A 14,029-nucleotide genomic window follows, 5' to 3' on the forward strand; every position below is an offset into this window, starting at 1 on the left:
AGCTTCCATAAGAATAGAAACAAGAAAGTTAGTTGTACCTGAAAGTATTATTTATATAATTTGTACAAAAAATATTTGGGGTCAACTAAAGCAACTTCTGCAATCGAAGAAAATTTGAAGAGATTTATTATAGTATTGTACTCGTTGCTACTGCGAGAGCTTTATTGTCATGTTTAACAATACTTTGTATTTAAATGTCTTCCCTGATTCCCTGCAATTACAATGCGCATATTCTTTCGGTAAATGCGAACAATAGAGATGTCGAATAACAAGTTGCGAAAAACTGTTTTCAACAATGGCAGATTATACCGGCTATTCTATGGATAATGGTTTCTTGGGAAATACGAATGGTTTCCTGGTAATACAGTTAAATTGTTATACTTCGTCCGAATCTCCAACATTATCATAGTTGTCGCACGGCGTGTAGTAATGCGTGCATTTTTCCTCCTCCTGCCTACACACATACGATTCACCTGCCTTCGAGCACGTTCCGGTTTTACAGCCGCGATTAGAAGAGCGTAAAATAACCATGCAGGCCGAATGATTCATACGAAGGCGTCTCCTTCGCGGCATAATGTACGGGGGCCACCGGTATCTTTCACAAGTTTCGTTTGCAACAATGTTCGGTCTCTAGATTATCCTGCCCAGCGCCGTCGCCGCGGTCTACCTATAATTCAGCCGCGAGGATTGTGCGTGCACATTCTCGAAACTGTATCGGGGTAACTAATGAATCTTCCGGATCTATTATTACACGCGTGTCTCCGTTGACTGTGACGCGATGTTTTGCGAACGTCGCCGTTTTGGACTGATGCCGTGCAACATTTTAGCGGCACGGTTTCACAGACACGAGCGGAGTAGCGGAGTGGAGCACAATGAATGCCCCAACGTCCGACGAATGGAAATGCTTGTTATGCGTGGCGGCGCATTGTATAATGTAGCAGAGAAGAGAGACGGAGAGAGATATATAAATACTTCGATGGAGTGCAAAATAAACGCGCGAGATTCTGCTTGTTGTCGAGGCTCGTGCATTTCAATTCAATCGAAAACAGTTATGTGGGGGTCGGTTTATTGCAGATTACTGTATGTACAGATTGCCATGCATACCTGGTGAACCGCACCATCCTGAATTGTTCTCCTGTTGTTTGAGTCCCACTTAAATTAATCTTATGTCGAGGGGCACAGACTGAAATGAATTCCGATTAGTGCGTACATTTTATTGATTTTTAATATCTTTCTCGTGGAAAAATACACGTATAATAGATTTATAAATGATTTTTAATAAATTCACGCATTTGAGGCGACTACAGCGGATAATTCAAAATGTTATCGATAATGTTAAAATGTAAGACGATCATTTAAAATCTATGTAACGTAAATTACAGTTTGAAGAAGTTAGTTACAATTCGATACAAATGTGTATGATTGAAAAGAAGTCACTTTTAACCTTCTTACTAATAACGTCACTTGCGCTTATCGAAGAAACGATATTTTATTAAAACAAACATATCTAATATAAACAAAAAGTTTGTTTCTCTTTAGTATTTTTGGTTCAACTTCTTACATCGCGTGAGTATATTTTACCGGCAATCCCGTCATTAAATTGGCAGGAATGTTTTAGTTGAAAGAAACATCAAAGTTTTACGGTCCGAAGTCAAGATAAAATTGATGTGCGTCAACAACAGCCTCACCAGTTTAGAGTTAATCGCATCACGCGATAGAAATATAGTCCACCTGTGCCGCTTTATCAAAAGCGGAACGCCATGTTTGCTTTGCACGCAGCGGATGCATACAGTCGTGTGCATAAGAATAAATCTAAAAGAGAAATCGCTAAATCTGTTACTTGATGTAACAATTTTCTAGCTTGTGGATAAACAAACCTTGATGAATGTAGGCCAGTAGCAAAAATCCGTAAGCAACTCGAAGCGGACTATCACGTGAACGCTTCGGGAACGCATTATTCCCGAGGCCGTCGCGTCCCACCGATTCGAATGTTATTAGATTTTACAACGTACTTCTCTTTGTCACAACATTGTCGCGAACGCGTAAAGATGTTTCTAAAATTCCACGAGGTCGCCGTTTTCCGTCGCGTCCATACGAGCACGGCGTTTCAGGTTCTTTCGAAACGTGATTTTGTAAAATCGACCGACTCATAAAACTATAAAAATACATGCGAACGCCGATTTACGATGCGTCCAGATTAAAACGCCGCGAGGTCATTGTTTTCAATCCACTCGGATACTCCAAAATCCATGGATAAATAGTCGTCTGCGGTGAAATTACGTCACACCTACGCGAGCGAACCGGAAAACAAGCTCGTAAACGTGTCGGAGAAATATATGGATACCATCTGAAATTTTTTTAGCGAGGTTTAGTCAGCGAGGTCATTGTTTCTGTTTAATACCATTAGGAACTCGTCATAACTAGTCTACGAATCTACATAATTGTCGGTCTTTCCATCGTAATAATGCCGTAACTTCGAAACAATAGCAGAACTTTTATTCTCTGTCAAGGTCTCTATTAGATTCCGCAAGGAAGTAATCTGCATACATATTCATATTGACTTATAATCATACACATACATTTGGGGAATATCCAAGAAGTACGATTTTAGCGAACGTAGTCGTAGGTTACACTGGCTTTTCTCTACATTCGTACCTATAATCGTACCTACAATCATACTTAAAATACTAACTACTAAACATAAATAAATTTTGAAATAATAGAAGGAACAAATGCAATTTATATATAATTCCTGCTTCTTTTAATTCGCGTAGCAATTGTTCATTTTCCACAAAAATCTGCAGTAGGGTCATTTTATAGTCGCACACGTCAAATATGATTTCACGACCACAATTTTAATTAATAAAAAGATGTCATAAAAGCATGCTTATGTTTTCTACAAAAATATTACAGTTGATTACTAGATCTTTAAATTCCTAAACCAGTATCGGATTGATTAGAAGTCAGGCTCACCAGGTGGGGGTATCTTTAGCGGCGATTCGCCAATATCGCAACGTGTTTTTGTTAAGAAAGTACGCACCGCGGCGTTAATCAGCCGTCGCGGATTATTCGTGTTGGTCTACCGGAACGTTTAATCTATCGTCTAGATCGGAATAAGGTCGAGGATCTCTCGAACCTGTCTGCGAGCAACGAATTCCGCGATTCCGCCGATACGACTTCCACCGCGGTTGTTTGCCGTCGGTACGATCGTTTCCGAGTTCGTCGGGGAACAGCATCTTGCGCCGCGGAAGAAGAATTAGGCCAGTCACAAAATAGCATGCACCCGGATACGTTTACAACGCGGCGCGGCGCGCAGTTGTCGTCGCGGCCACTCGAGGAGCCACGTTTTCGCTGCTCGTGCCTTCGCGCCGCACGTGCGATATTCTTCGCTCTGAACACGCACTATCACGTGGTAACCCCGTGGCTCAGTCCTCTATGTCACGTGCCAGAACCCGAAATCGCAGGGGAACGCCGGTTCTGTTAGCATTTCCCCTTATTTTGACGAGTCCGACTCACGAAGATATTCTAACAGTTATTCGTTAAGTACGAATGTTTTTCCGGTCTTGTGTAAGCCGAAAGAAAATTCTGTTATCTTGTCACAAATATTTTAACGCTAAGTTCACAGAACACTAAAGACAGCTATTTAATGTTGATTTGTACGAATAACAAGCATCCATTTATTCTGAATTTTTACGATTTTTATTATTCATTGGTATGAACAATTATAGACTCAAAGTATCTATTACATTTTTAGTGGTATATAAATAAAATTTAACAAAAGATCGTATGAGTATATTTTTATATTAAAAATACTAGAAATAGTAGAAATATACAAATATGTTGTTTTGTTAAGTTTTCCTTTACTTTAAATTTATATTTATACATACACCTAATTACAATTTCAATAATCGTAAATTAAAAAATTTGAAACAGGTCGTTCGGATAAGTGTTACCGTATAAAATTAAATAAACAATGTTTTCTCGACATTCTTGGTCGTCCAGCTTGACCCATATCCCAAAATTACAACAGACATTATTTATTCAGACTTCAAAATGTATTTCCACGTTAATATTATTCATTATATCATATTATGTAGAATCCTCAAAATGCAAAACGGTTCAAAAAGTACTCAATATCAACTTTTCATCTTCCATATGATTTATCTCGTCGGGGATAAATCGTCGGCATCTTCAAAAACGATCAGAAAAGTTGTAAGTTGTACCTTTACAAAACTTTTATATCTCGCCGGCAAATGTAAAGATTGATATACCATAATGAATTCATGTAGAAACGGATAACGGAAGAGATGTTTTATGAGTGTGCGAAGACTTTTACTGCCTGTTGCAATTCTAACTGAATACAAAAATAACATATTAGAAACCATTTCATGGCGAGCAAGTGTCTATGTCTTCCTGACATTGTACACATTCTGTATTAGTTTGTAAGCGTTAATTAAAAAGTCCTTTATGTTAGTTGTACGACCGTCCGTCACTCGAAGGTTGAAATAGCTGTTTTATTTGGTAAGAAACTTGTTCATATAGTTATTATTTATTACCAGTCCTTTTTAGCAGTGGAAATCTCCAAATTAGGAAATCCTCAAATTAGACAAAGAAAAATAAGAATTGAAAGATATATACGTATATAATATGTACATGTTTATTTTTCATATCGTATTTTATGAAACGTGTACCACAACGTGCAAATTGACTTTTTTGTTAGAATGACGATTCTTTCCCCCCCCCCCCCCCCGATTGATTCTCACTTACGTACACAGAGTTCCTCGCGAGACTTATTTATAAAACTATCTAATCATTCAACGGTGATAAGGGTTAATCTTATTGTTAGTTTGTCGCTCTACGGTTTTGCAATCGGCACTTCATTATCCGCGTTTGAAAAAGCATGTTATCAAGAGCATTGTTTACGCGTTAGATTGTGAGATGTCCGTAGACGTGATAAATATGAATCAAGTATCGGAGATGTAGCTTAATGCCGTCTGCTGTACAGATATCAGAGCCGACAATACTCGAGGCATGTATCAATGATCTGGTAATTTTTGAAAATACAAAATACAAAAAAATTGATGACCTTGCGAATCGCTGTGATAATCAATCGCGAAAATATAAATAGGACTCACGGCATATCGTGTATTTGAAATTTTAATTTTAATTGGACACTCTTGTGCCCAAGTATTAACACTTTGCACTCGAGTGGTGACTGTGAGGCACCATAAAATTGTTCTATTACGTTGCAAAATAATCTTTATGCTAACAAAGTTTGCATTTTGAAAATTGTTAAGGTTATGTTATGTTAATAAGAATGAGAAGAATCAATCACATATGCTTAAAATGCACTTTGTTATATAAAATGGAAATACTATAAGCCAGAGAAATTAGTTCAGATTTCCAGTTGAAATGGCTTCGAGCGCAAAGGGTTAAGAGTCTCTCAAAATTTAATAAGTGAAAAACTAAGTGCAACAAAAATCTTACTCATCCCTCTCAGCGTATATGTCCTATACATGTATGTATACGTTATGGTCAACGTCCAGGCATAATAGTAATGACGTATTCAGACGAATTATGAAATTCCTTGTATATCTTAATGTTTATGTTTGATCTATTCATTTTTGAGCTTTTGTTATTGTCTTTTCAAACCCATAATAGAACATACAAAAATCTATGAGCAGTTATCATGAAACAGTTCTATCATCAAATGATAATTACGATGACGGTATCAGGTGTAATAAGAAATTTCGTAAATTACGCGGGAGAATTAACAATCTCGAATTCGCGTTTAATAAATTTATTTCGTTGCTGCCACGTGGCCGTCGTGCGGAAAACGTCGCGCGTCTATATCGCCAGAGCGTTCGTCGTCGACCGTCCAGAAACAAAAAGAACTCTGAAACAATTGGCGGCGACCTGACGACGTGCACGTGCACGGGTCGCCACAGTACTCATTCTCCGATCGATCCAGGTTTTCTCTTCATAACTTGTTAACGAATTCACGAAGAAACTTTTGCCAAGGAAAAAGTTACTTTAAATTAACTCAGGAACCCACCCATTGCAACATTTCTGGGACACCCTGTACATTGCGAACGAGTACGGTTCAGTACCGATCAGGTACAGTTAGATCCGGGAATTAGAAGCGACGATGTCCAGGGATCTGTCATTAGCATCGGTCGCGGAACGGAAGGAACCACGGGCTATTAATTACCCATTGTCTTTGTCCTGTAAGCCGATCTACTTTCGCTGGCAGGGACGAAAGTTGGGTTGCTCACACCGGCTGCGATCCGCCGGTATCGTTCGATAAACACTTTATTTTAGGTCGTGTCGAAACGTTGCGGTGGTGTGCCGCATGCCGTGCACCACCTAAAAATACACTACACCGCGGACCGGCCCTTACCCTCTCTCCACAGCACTCTCACTGAAACTGCAATCGAAAATAACTTTCCGAAACACCTGGCACCCCGACGTTGTATTCTGCACGTTCGAAGCGACCACCTTCGATCACCCCGTACACTCGAGCCTCCACCACGTCCCTCCTCACCTCTCAACAATGTTTTTCCACAAGGGACGCACCTGTCCGACGAAATTTCTCAGGTCTACCGCGAGGACAGTCGCCTTTGAAATTTTCAATTCACGTCCACCTCTGCTCCCCGCACCGGTGAGTCTCGTTACTTTTATGGTGGTCGATCTTGATCGTTCTTAGGACCCGGTTCTAGGGGATCTCAGAGATCTCCGAGGTCGACCTTCAGATCCCAACCGTCTTTCGAGACGCGTTTTGTACCCCTTACCTACCACCTCGTTCCAACTACGATTTCTGACCATTTTCAATACGGCCGCTCGAAATCTGTATCTTCGTATACATATAACTGCTACTATTTGTTCACGATTCAGATGGAATTTTGGTTAGTTGCTCCATTGAGCCGTGTCATGAAAATTCAATGAAATCCGGCATTTCATTTGAAATGGTTCTAAAGGTATCAAACAATCTTCAGTCGAAGAATAGAAACCGAACAAATGAGGGAAATTTGGCATTGCATATAATAGAACTTCGAACGAAGCAGGATTCTTTATTTTTCTTGTTGTTTTTAATGATTTTGTTTACAGAACATAGATATTTTAAGTATAGATATTTTCACATAACTGATAAGAAATACTTGGGACTGAATTTTCTACAGATCTTACTGTTTGACATAGCTGACGTGATATCTAAAGATCTAGTTTTCTAATGGGTTTCAAAAATCTTGAAAAAATCATTGACAAACTTACCGCTAACGTGTGAACTAGAATACAGTAGAACTTCGATTATACGAATTCAAAATTCATAGTTAATTTCGAGGTCCTTTTATGACTTGATCGTTATTACGTGAAATAAGAAAAACTCTAAATAATTAAAACTCTAAATAATAAAAATTAAAGAAAATCATCTTTTCCGGGATGAGAGAGGACCCTATTTTACAACTTAAACTTCGATGAGTGCACGAAGAAAATTTTAAACAAAGTATTTTGTTTCTTTGTACTATTTCAGTTATGGCACCTCCAATCATATTCTGCGCTGCGTAGCAGTGTTTTCAATACATACAATATATTTGGAGAGCAAGTTCTTTAAATTATTCAAATAAAAATGTTTCTATTTTTATATTTTACATTCTAGGCTCGCCTTGAAATAAATATATTATCTTATCTTGGCTGCATACATATGTAGCACCAAGCATTTTAAATAATATTTGTAATATGGTTGTTTTACATTTTAGCCGGTTCTGTTCTCTATCAATAAAGTGTCATTCAACTCCTTCATTTTAAATTTTCTTGTAAATTACGTATTGCATCAAAAGTATTTCTAACAAAAATTGTTTGACATAAAGAGGAGCATACATGGTAACAATTAATTTTCTGCTATTTTCCTTTTTTTTATAAAGGTTACTTAACGAAATATATACATACACTTACCATTTGCATTATTTAGTCGCTTACTTTATGCTTACATTGATTATAATGGACAACGTTCTGATAATTTTTTGCATTAAAAATCACCAAAGGATATCTCGATAAACGTTAACTTCTGAACCCTGACACGTTAACAATTTTTTATCCTGTATTTAATAGACGTTCGAGTGACATGATTAAATGTTGCAAATTGTAATTAAAAAACTCAAGATGATCCACACATTTTGATGAAAAGGAAAGTAGCAAAATATTGATTATTCTCGTATATGCTCTTCTTTATATTAAACTTCTGTTCAAAACATTTTTTTATACAATTTCTAGTTTATAAGAAAAGTGATGGTGAAAGAGTTAAATGATATATTCGAAATATACTTTTACTGATAAATAAATAGTGTAGTTCAATACTCTTGTCACCCCCTTCCTTGCATTTCTTATTATTTACACGTTTGTCATCTTATAATAAAATATAATAACTTTCACTTCAATTTGCGCCTTTAAAATTGATAATCACAAATTAAAATTTGGTTCGTTTTCTTCTGCAAAGCTTAATATGTTTCCTACCTTCTCATTGGTTAAGTTTTATTTAATCCTTTTCAAAAATCATTCGGAAACGTTCAACTATTAAACCATAGACTAAGTGCAACATTATGTACTATTCAAACATTCTGAAGTTGGTGATGAATATTCATAACGAGAAATCGATTAAAAATATAAGTAGTGAAAAGTTATTTCATAGCTAACAGGAAAACGAAGTTACTGCTCAATCAGCCATGAAATTATTCATGGCAACATTTTGGTTAAGGCTTGCTGGCTTAACGGCTATCGTTGCAAGTTTGCATAGTTGTGTCGCCTTTCTTTTCTTGATTCCATTATTTATCGCCGTACCGTTAGACGCGTATCGTGCATTAAACCGCCTCTCGCCGCGCCGTCAGTTTATTGATTTCGATAAGATCACGAGTGGAAATGATTTTGATTATTTATGCGCCGCGGGCAGAGCGTACTTTGAAATGGAGCAGGAAAAACACCGGCGCAGCACGTGCAAAAACACGGCATCCCGCTCAGCCGTCGTTCTCTTTTTATCAGACAACGTTTCCTCCAGGTTGTTCCGTGTGATATAACGCTTAGCTGATAGGGAGATTCTTAAATATTGACGCCGGTAGATTGCGGCCGATCGGTGGGATCGCGGAAAGGTGAAAAAAAAATTATGATTTCGCCCAACGTGGGGCTCGAACCCACGACCCTGAGATTAAGAGTCTCATGCTCTACCGACTGAGCTAGCCGGGCGCGCTTGCAAGTCGTTGGAACAGCTCCGAACAAGCTTTTCACGATTTCCCGCCAACAAATTACGAAACGATGTATTCAGATTAACCCTTTGCACTCGAAGCCATTTCAACTGAAAATCTAAAATCATTTTTTCGGCTTCTATTATTTCCATTTTACATAACAAAACTCATCCTACGGGTATGAAATTGAGTCTCACGACTTATATAACAATTTAACTTTCAACGATTTTTTAAATCCAAACTTTCGTGATATTTATAAAAATCATTTTGGAACGTGCTACAACAGTTTCAATGGCGCAACAGCGGCGTCTACGGAGTGCAAGGGGTTAATACTGCAGACCCGTTACGTCGAATTACCATTCACTGCTGACACTCTTGCGTCCAAGTATTAAGGACCTAAGATTCTACAGAAGCTCCAATGACGTTCAAAGGATCTCTCAAAATTTAATTCTTGCGGAACGGCGTTCGAGATTAATATTGTACGCACTGTTTATCTTGGCAATCATTCATTATCCGATTCAAATTCCAGCCGAGAAAGGGACTCGCGCGAGGGGATTCGTTTTACGTCTTACAGTAACTCCCAGGTCCCTGTCTCGTTAATAAATAATGCTCCTTTGTAGGCGCTAATCCTATCAGTTGTCCGATCCCTTGATTCGCTAGCTTAGCCTAGATTAGACATCAGATAATGCCGGGGCCATCAACGCTGCTTATACGTAGAATGCATCAATAGAAGACTCGGTCCCTTGGCGCTACAAAAGAACTCATTTCTCATGTAACGTTTAGCAGATTCAACGCGAAGACCCTACGGAACTCCTATCTAGAAAGGGTGATCGTTCTGAACATCTGATGCATTATTGTGTTTTATAGAAACTGCTTCGTGACATCACGATTTCCGGATGATAGTTTTATCGTGCTGCAACCGTGATTCTATTGCTATTTATACTTCGGATTTATTTTCTTCGCGACTTCTTCGCGCGATAGAATAATCAATAGCGTTTAAGTGGTTTCTTTCTTATAGTCGCTGAAGTATGAAAAATCAATGAAAAAAGATCTATTTGTGGATGTACACGTATCGTAACAAATGTTGTCACGTTTGGTTGCTCCCCTTAATTCCATTTTATAAAAACTTTTCAATCGAGCGCAACAACTTTTTATCACTGGTACTATTTGTATGCGTAAAGTGTTTATATGCTATGTAACTATTACAAGTTTTTAAGTCTTTTCTATAAGAGTTTTTTTTTATAATTACTAAGACAATAATATGTATGTATATTTATTCTATTGATGTCACGTGCGTTCAAAATTGTTCAATGTAAGTTAACCTCTTCAGGGATACTGTCACGTATGTGTACGTTTAGTTTTCTTAACGTAATGCTTATTCTAAGTATAAAGAAAATAAGAATCAGTTGAAAATCTATTTGCTGTAGAATCCTTCAACAATACGGAAAAAACCTCATTAAATGAAATGAAATGGATAATAAATAAAAAATAAAAAAATAACTATATGATTCTCTACTATAAAATTAATCTCTGAAAAGGTTAAATATGATGTACGTATGCCGATGATATTCAGACTGTCCGATACTATCGACCGGTAGTGTTAATTTCATATGTGTTTTCATCACGGTGTCGAGCAGACTCGGTGTGAGGCTAGCATTAACCGCCTATATTTGCAATTCGCCGGCGCTGGCAAGTCTCCAAGGGATGCGAGCTAGCACGATGAGATTTTTAGAAACAGCCTGCTTCCCCTTCCTCATCCCAGCGCGTTCGCTCTTCCTCTGTCTTTTGCGAGGGGCCCGTGCATTGGTCGATACACGATCATTGGGTTTTCTGGGTTAATCACCGTGCTTTCCGACGCGACGTACGCACCGGAATCGTGTTCAACGTTCACGTTTTCCCGCGGCACCATTCTCGCTGGATGAACGACACGCTCGAAGGCACCTGCGTGTTCCTAAAAGTGTCGGCTGTCGATAATTAAGGATCGTTTCGAAAACTAGTGGTACACATTTTTCGCTGAAGAAAGTCAAGCTCTGAAAAACTGTATTCGCAAATTGAATTATTAGACTACGAATTTTATAACAAAGACAGATTATATACTTACATTAAATAAATATAACACTAAAATTAGAACGCCGAATAATACTGAATATTTAACTAAAATAAAATAATCGTGGACAATCTTTTTCCCAGTTAATTTACTCAATATAATACAATTCAATTAATTTTAACTTCAACAGCCGTTTTCACTCCACCAAGATAAATAGCAAACAATAAAATAATATGTATGTTACGATGTGCTTCGTAACGATAACAGTTTGATTCTGAGGTTTAAAAGTTAACTAACCCTCGTTGCTTGGTGTGCTTGATTTTATTTTATTTGCTTCGTGGTTATCAGAAGAGTACTATTTTAAGAGTGTCGAAAGCGGTTGTCTAGTCTTCCGACAAGAACACCGAGTGTTAGAGAGGGCCTGGTTGTAGTGTTGGTGGGGGAAAAAGGTCTTAGTGCTGACCGGTGTCCCTCCAACATCGCTGGCCGCGCGCAATATCGTTTATATATACATAATGTAATATTACTAATAATAATAATATAAAATAATGACAATGATAATTTTTTTTTTTGGGCAGGGAAGCGGAAAAATCTTCAGCAAGATACGCGAGGTGGGCCGTGTATTCCCCATATTTGCTTTACCATATTTGCGCTGTGTAAAGAAAATATATAGTAATAGTAGAAGAGGGAAGGGAGTGTAGCGAATACGTAAGAATGTAATATATACTTTTGATAAGACTATTTTGCAGCGTATATCTTACTATGTTATGCAAATTGATATTCTATTAAATTTTCGATTTTCAAGTAAAAATATTGCCTCGTTCGCGATTTCTCAAATTGCATTCCATTGTTCGGCAGAACCGCGTTTCATTGAGAAACCATAGGTCCGGTAGGCTCAAAGAAACACCGCTGACGATTCTCGCGACAATGATCAAGCTCCGGGACCTTGGTAGAATGCATCGTCAGTGTCGTCAGCCGATTTCATTCGCCGTCATAAAGGCAGTATCAACTGACCGATGTCACAATTGACGTCACATGCAGAGCGTGGACGTGTCCAGATTCACGTATCACTGGGGCACAATTGATCTTTCCTCAAAACAGTCACGCCACGATCCGTGATTAATCATTACGTATCCATACGTCGGCTCGGCGGAGTAAACGGCGGCGAACAATCCGCAATCGTTCGCGGAACGAATATACCTATTCCTCGAACAGAGGCACGTTTATCTGCGATATTGAGAGAGTTCGGAACCAAACCGCAAGTAGAAATCAAGTCGCGAAAATCGATTGCATTTATTGAGTAAATCGGCGTTTTAAAACAGAATATTCGTATTGAATTAACCGTCGGAAAAGACAATGTTTACTAGGGATTTGAATATTAAAAATTGATCATATTTAAGAATGTATCATTGAAATATTCCAAGCTAGCTCATGTTAAGCCAAAGCAATTATCAAGGACTTTTGAACCAGTCTAATTTACTTGAAGAGATAGACCAAAGAATCTCTTAGGGACCATTAAACCGTTGCTAGTTAACCCAAAGTAGACAAAACTAGTTTAAGGTAAATCAAGCTATACTAAAGTTAATCAAGTTAATTTGCAATAGATGATGTTACCCAGGCTAGAGCACGAAAGGTTTGGAAGATCTTTGAAAAATTCCTTTGACTATTTTACTATGTAATTGTTTCATAGAGATAAATCTAGAAACACCGAGTATCTTTTGAAGTATGAATGTTTTGATAATTAACAGAATAAACAAATGGTATTGCTTATGGCAATTTCAACTTTTCAAATTTTCAACTTTTAAAAAGTCCATCCGACATTACAATCTCAACTATCAAGATACCCAAAAGAAAAGCAAAAATAGCAAAACGACATTTTTGATACCCGTTTGTAGTTCCCAGTTTTAGCAAAGCTTTATCCGTATTTCAAACATTTTCCTCTCGGTTAGTACGCATAAAAGGGGGTGAAGTATGGGAATGAAAGCTCTCGACAAAGATTCTCCGCGTTCGTGCGTGACTTCTAATATTGAGAACTTGACACATCGGGAAGTTAGTGGCTCGCCGCCAAGAATCTTTGCTTCGGGGAAGTCCCCCACGCTCGTTTGCTGGACGACGACCCTGAATCACTGGTATCGTAATGCTCCATCCACAACGATACCGCTCGCGTTCGATCTCGATTTCGGTTTTGGGTTCGAATGGGGTGGAAAGTCGCTCGAGGAGGCGTCATGTAAATCGCGTCCGCAGAAAACGTTCTTCCCGTGCGAAAAGGCTCGACACGTTTCCTAATTAAATCTACTAACATTTTTATACTTTCATAACATTGGCATTAAACAATATTTACTTTATCAATTTTATTAATTTCATTTTTATCTTATTTATTTTATTTATTTTTGTAATCGCGAAAGGTATTTAATATTTAAAAACTCATATAATAATATTGGAGCTCACAGTAGCTCAATGTTAAATTTTAGTTCCTATTTTTACTTTATTTATTTAATTAATCGCGAGAGGTTTTTAATTCTGATCCTTGAACGAGTACCTATATGTTAATTCAATCATTCTTCCATAATGTAAAATAGTGAAAAATCGTATTTGCAACAGTTGAATTTTTATTTATCTCTTTACATTTATCTAATGTACCTCGCGACGATTAGATTAGTCTTACATAGTACTCTATCGACGCTTTTTATGGAGTGTAGATCTTGAACAGATGTTTCGCAATATTTTTAAGTCGTATGATTACTGGATTTAA

At 37.7% G+C, this 14,029-nt stretch overlaps 1 protein-coding gene and 1 non-coding gene across 5 annotated transcripts in view; one reads left to right on the plus strand and one right to left on the minus strand.

The window, feature by feature from the left end:
- The window catches only part of Sesn (Sestrin), a 248,374-nt gene that overhangs the window by 133,889 nt on the left and 100,456 nt on the right, over positions 1-14,029 (plus strand). The gene's annotated exons all lie outside the window — the stretch shown is intronic.
- Trnak-cuu (transfer RNA lysine (anticodon CUU)) lies at positions 9,159-9,231 on the minus strand. The gene has a single exon. It is a non-coding gene; the product is annotated as a tRNA-Lys (tRNA).

This window comes from Augochlora pura, chromosome 1, assembly GCF_028453695.1.
Source record: "Augochlora pura isolate Apur16 chromosome 1, APUR_v2.2.1, whole genome shotgun sequence".
NCBI lineage: Eukaryota > Metazoa > Arthropoda > Insecta > Hymenoptera > Halictidae > Augochlora > Augochlora pura.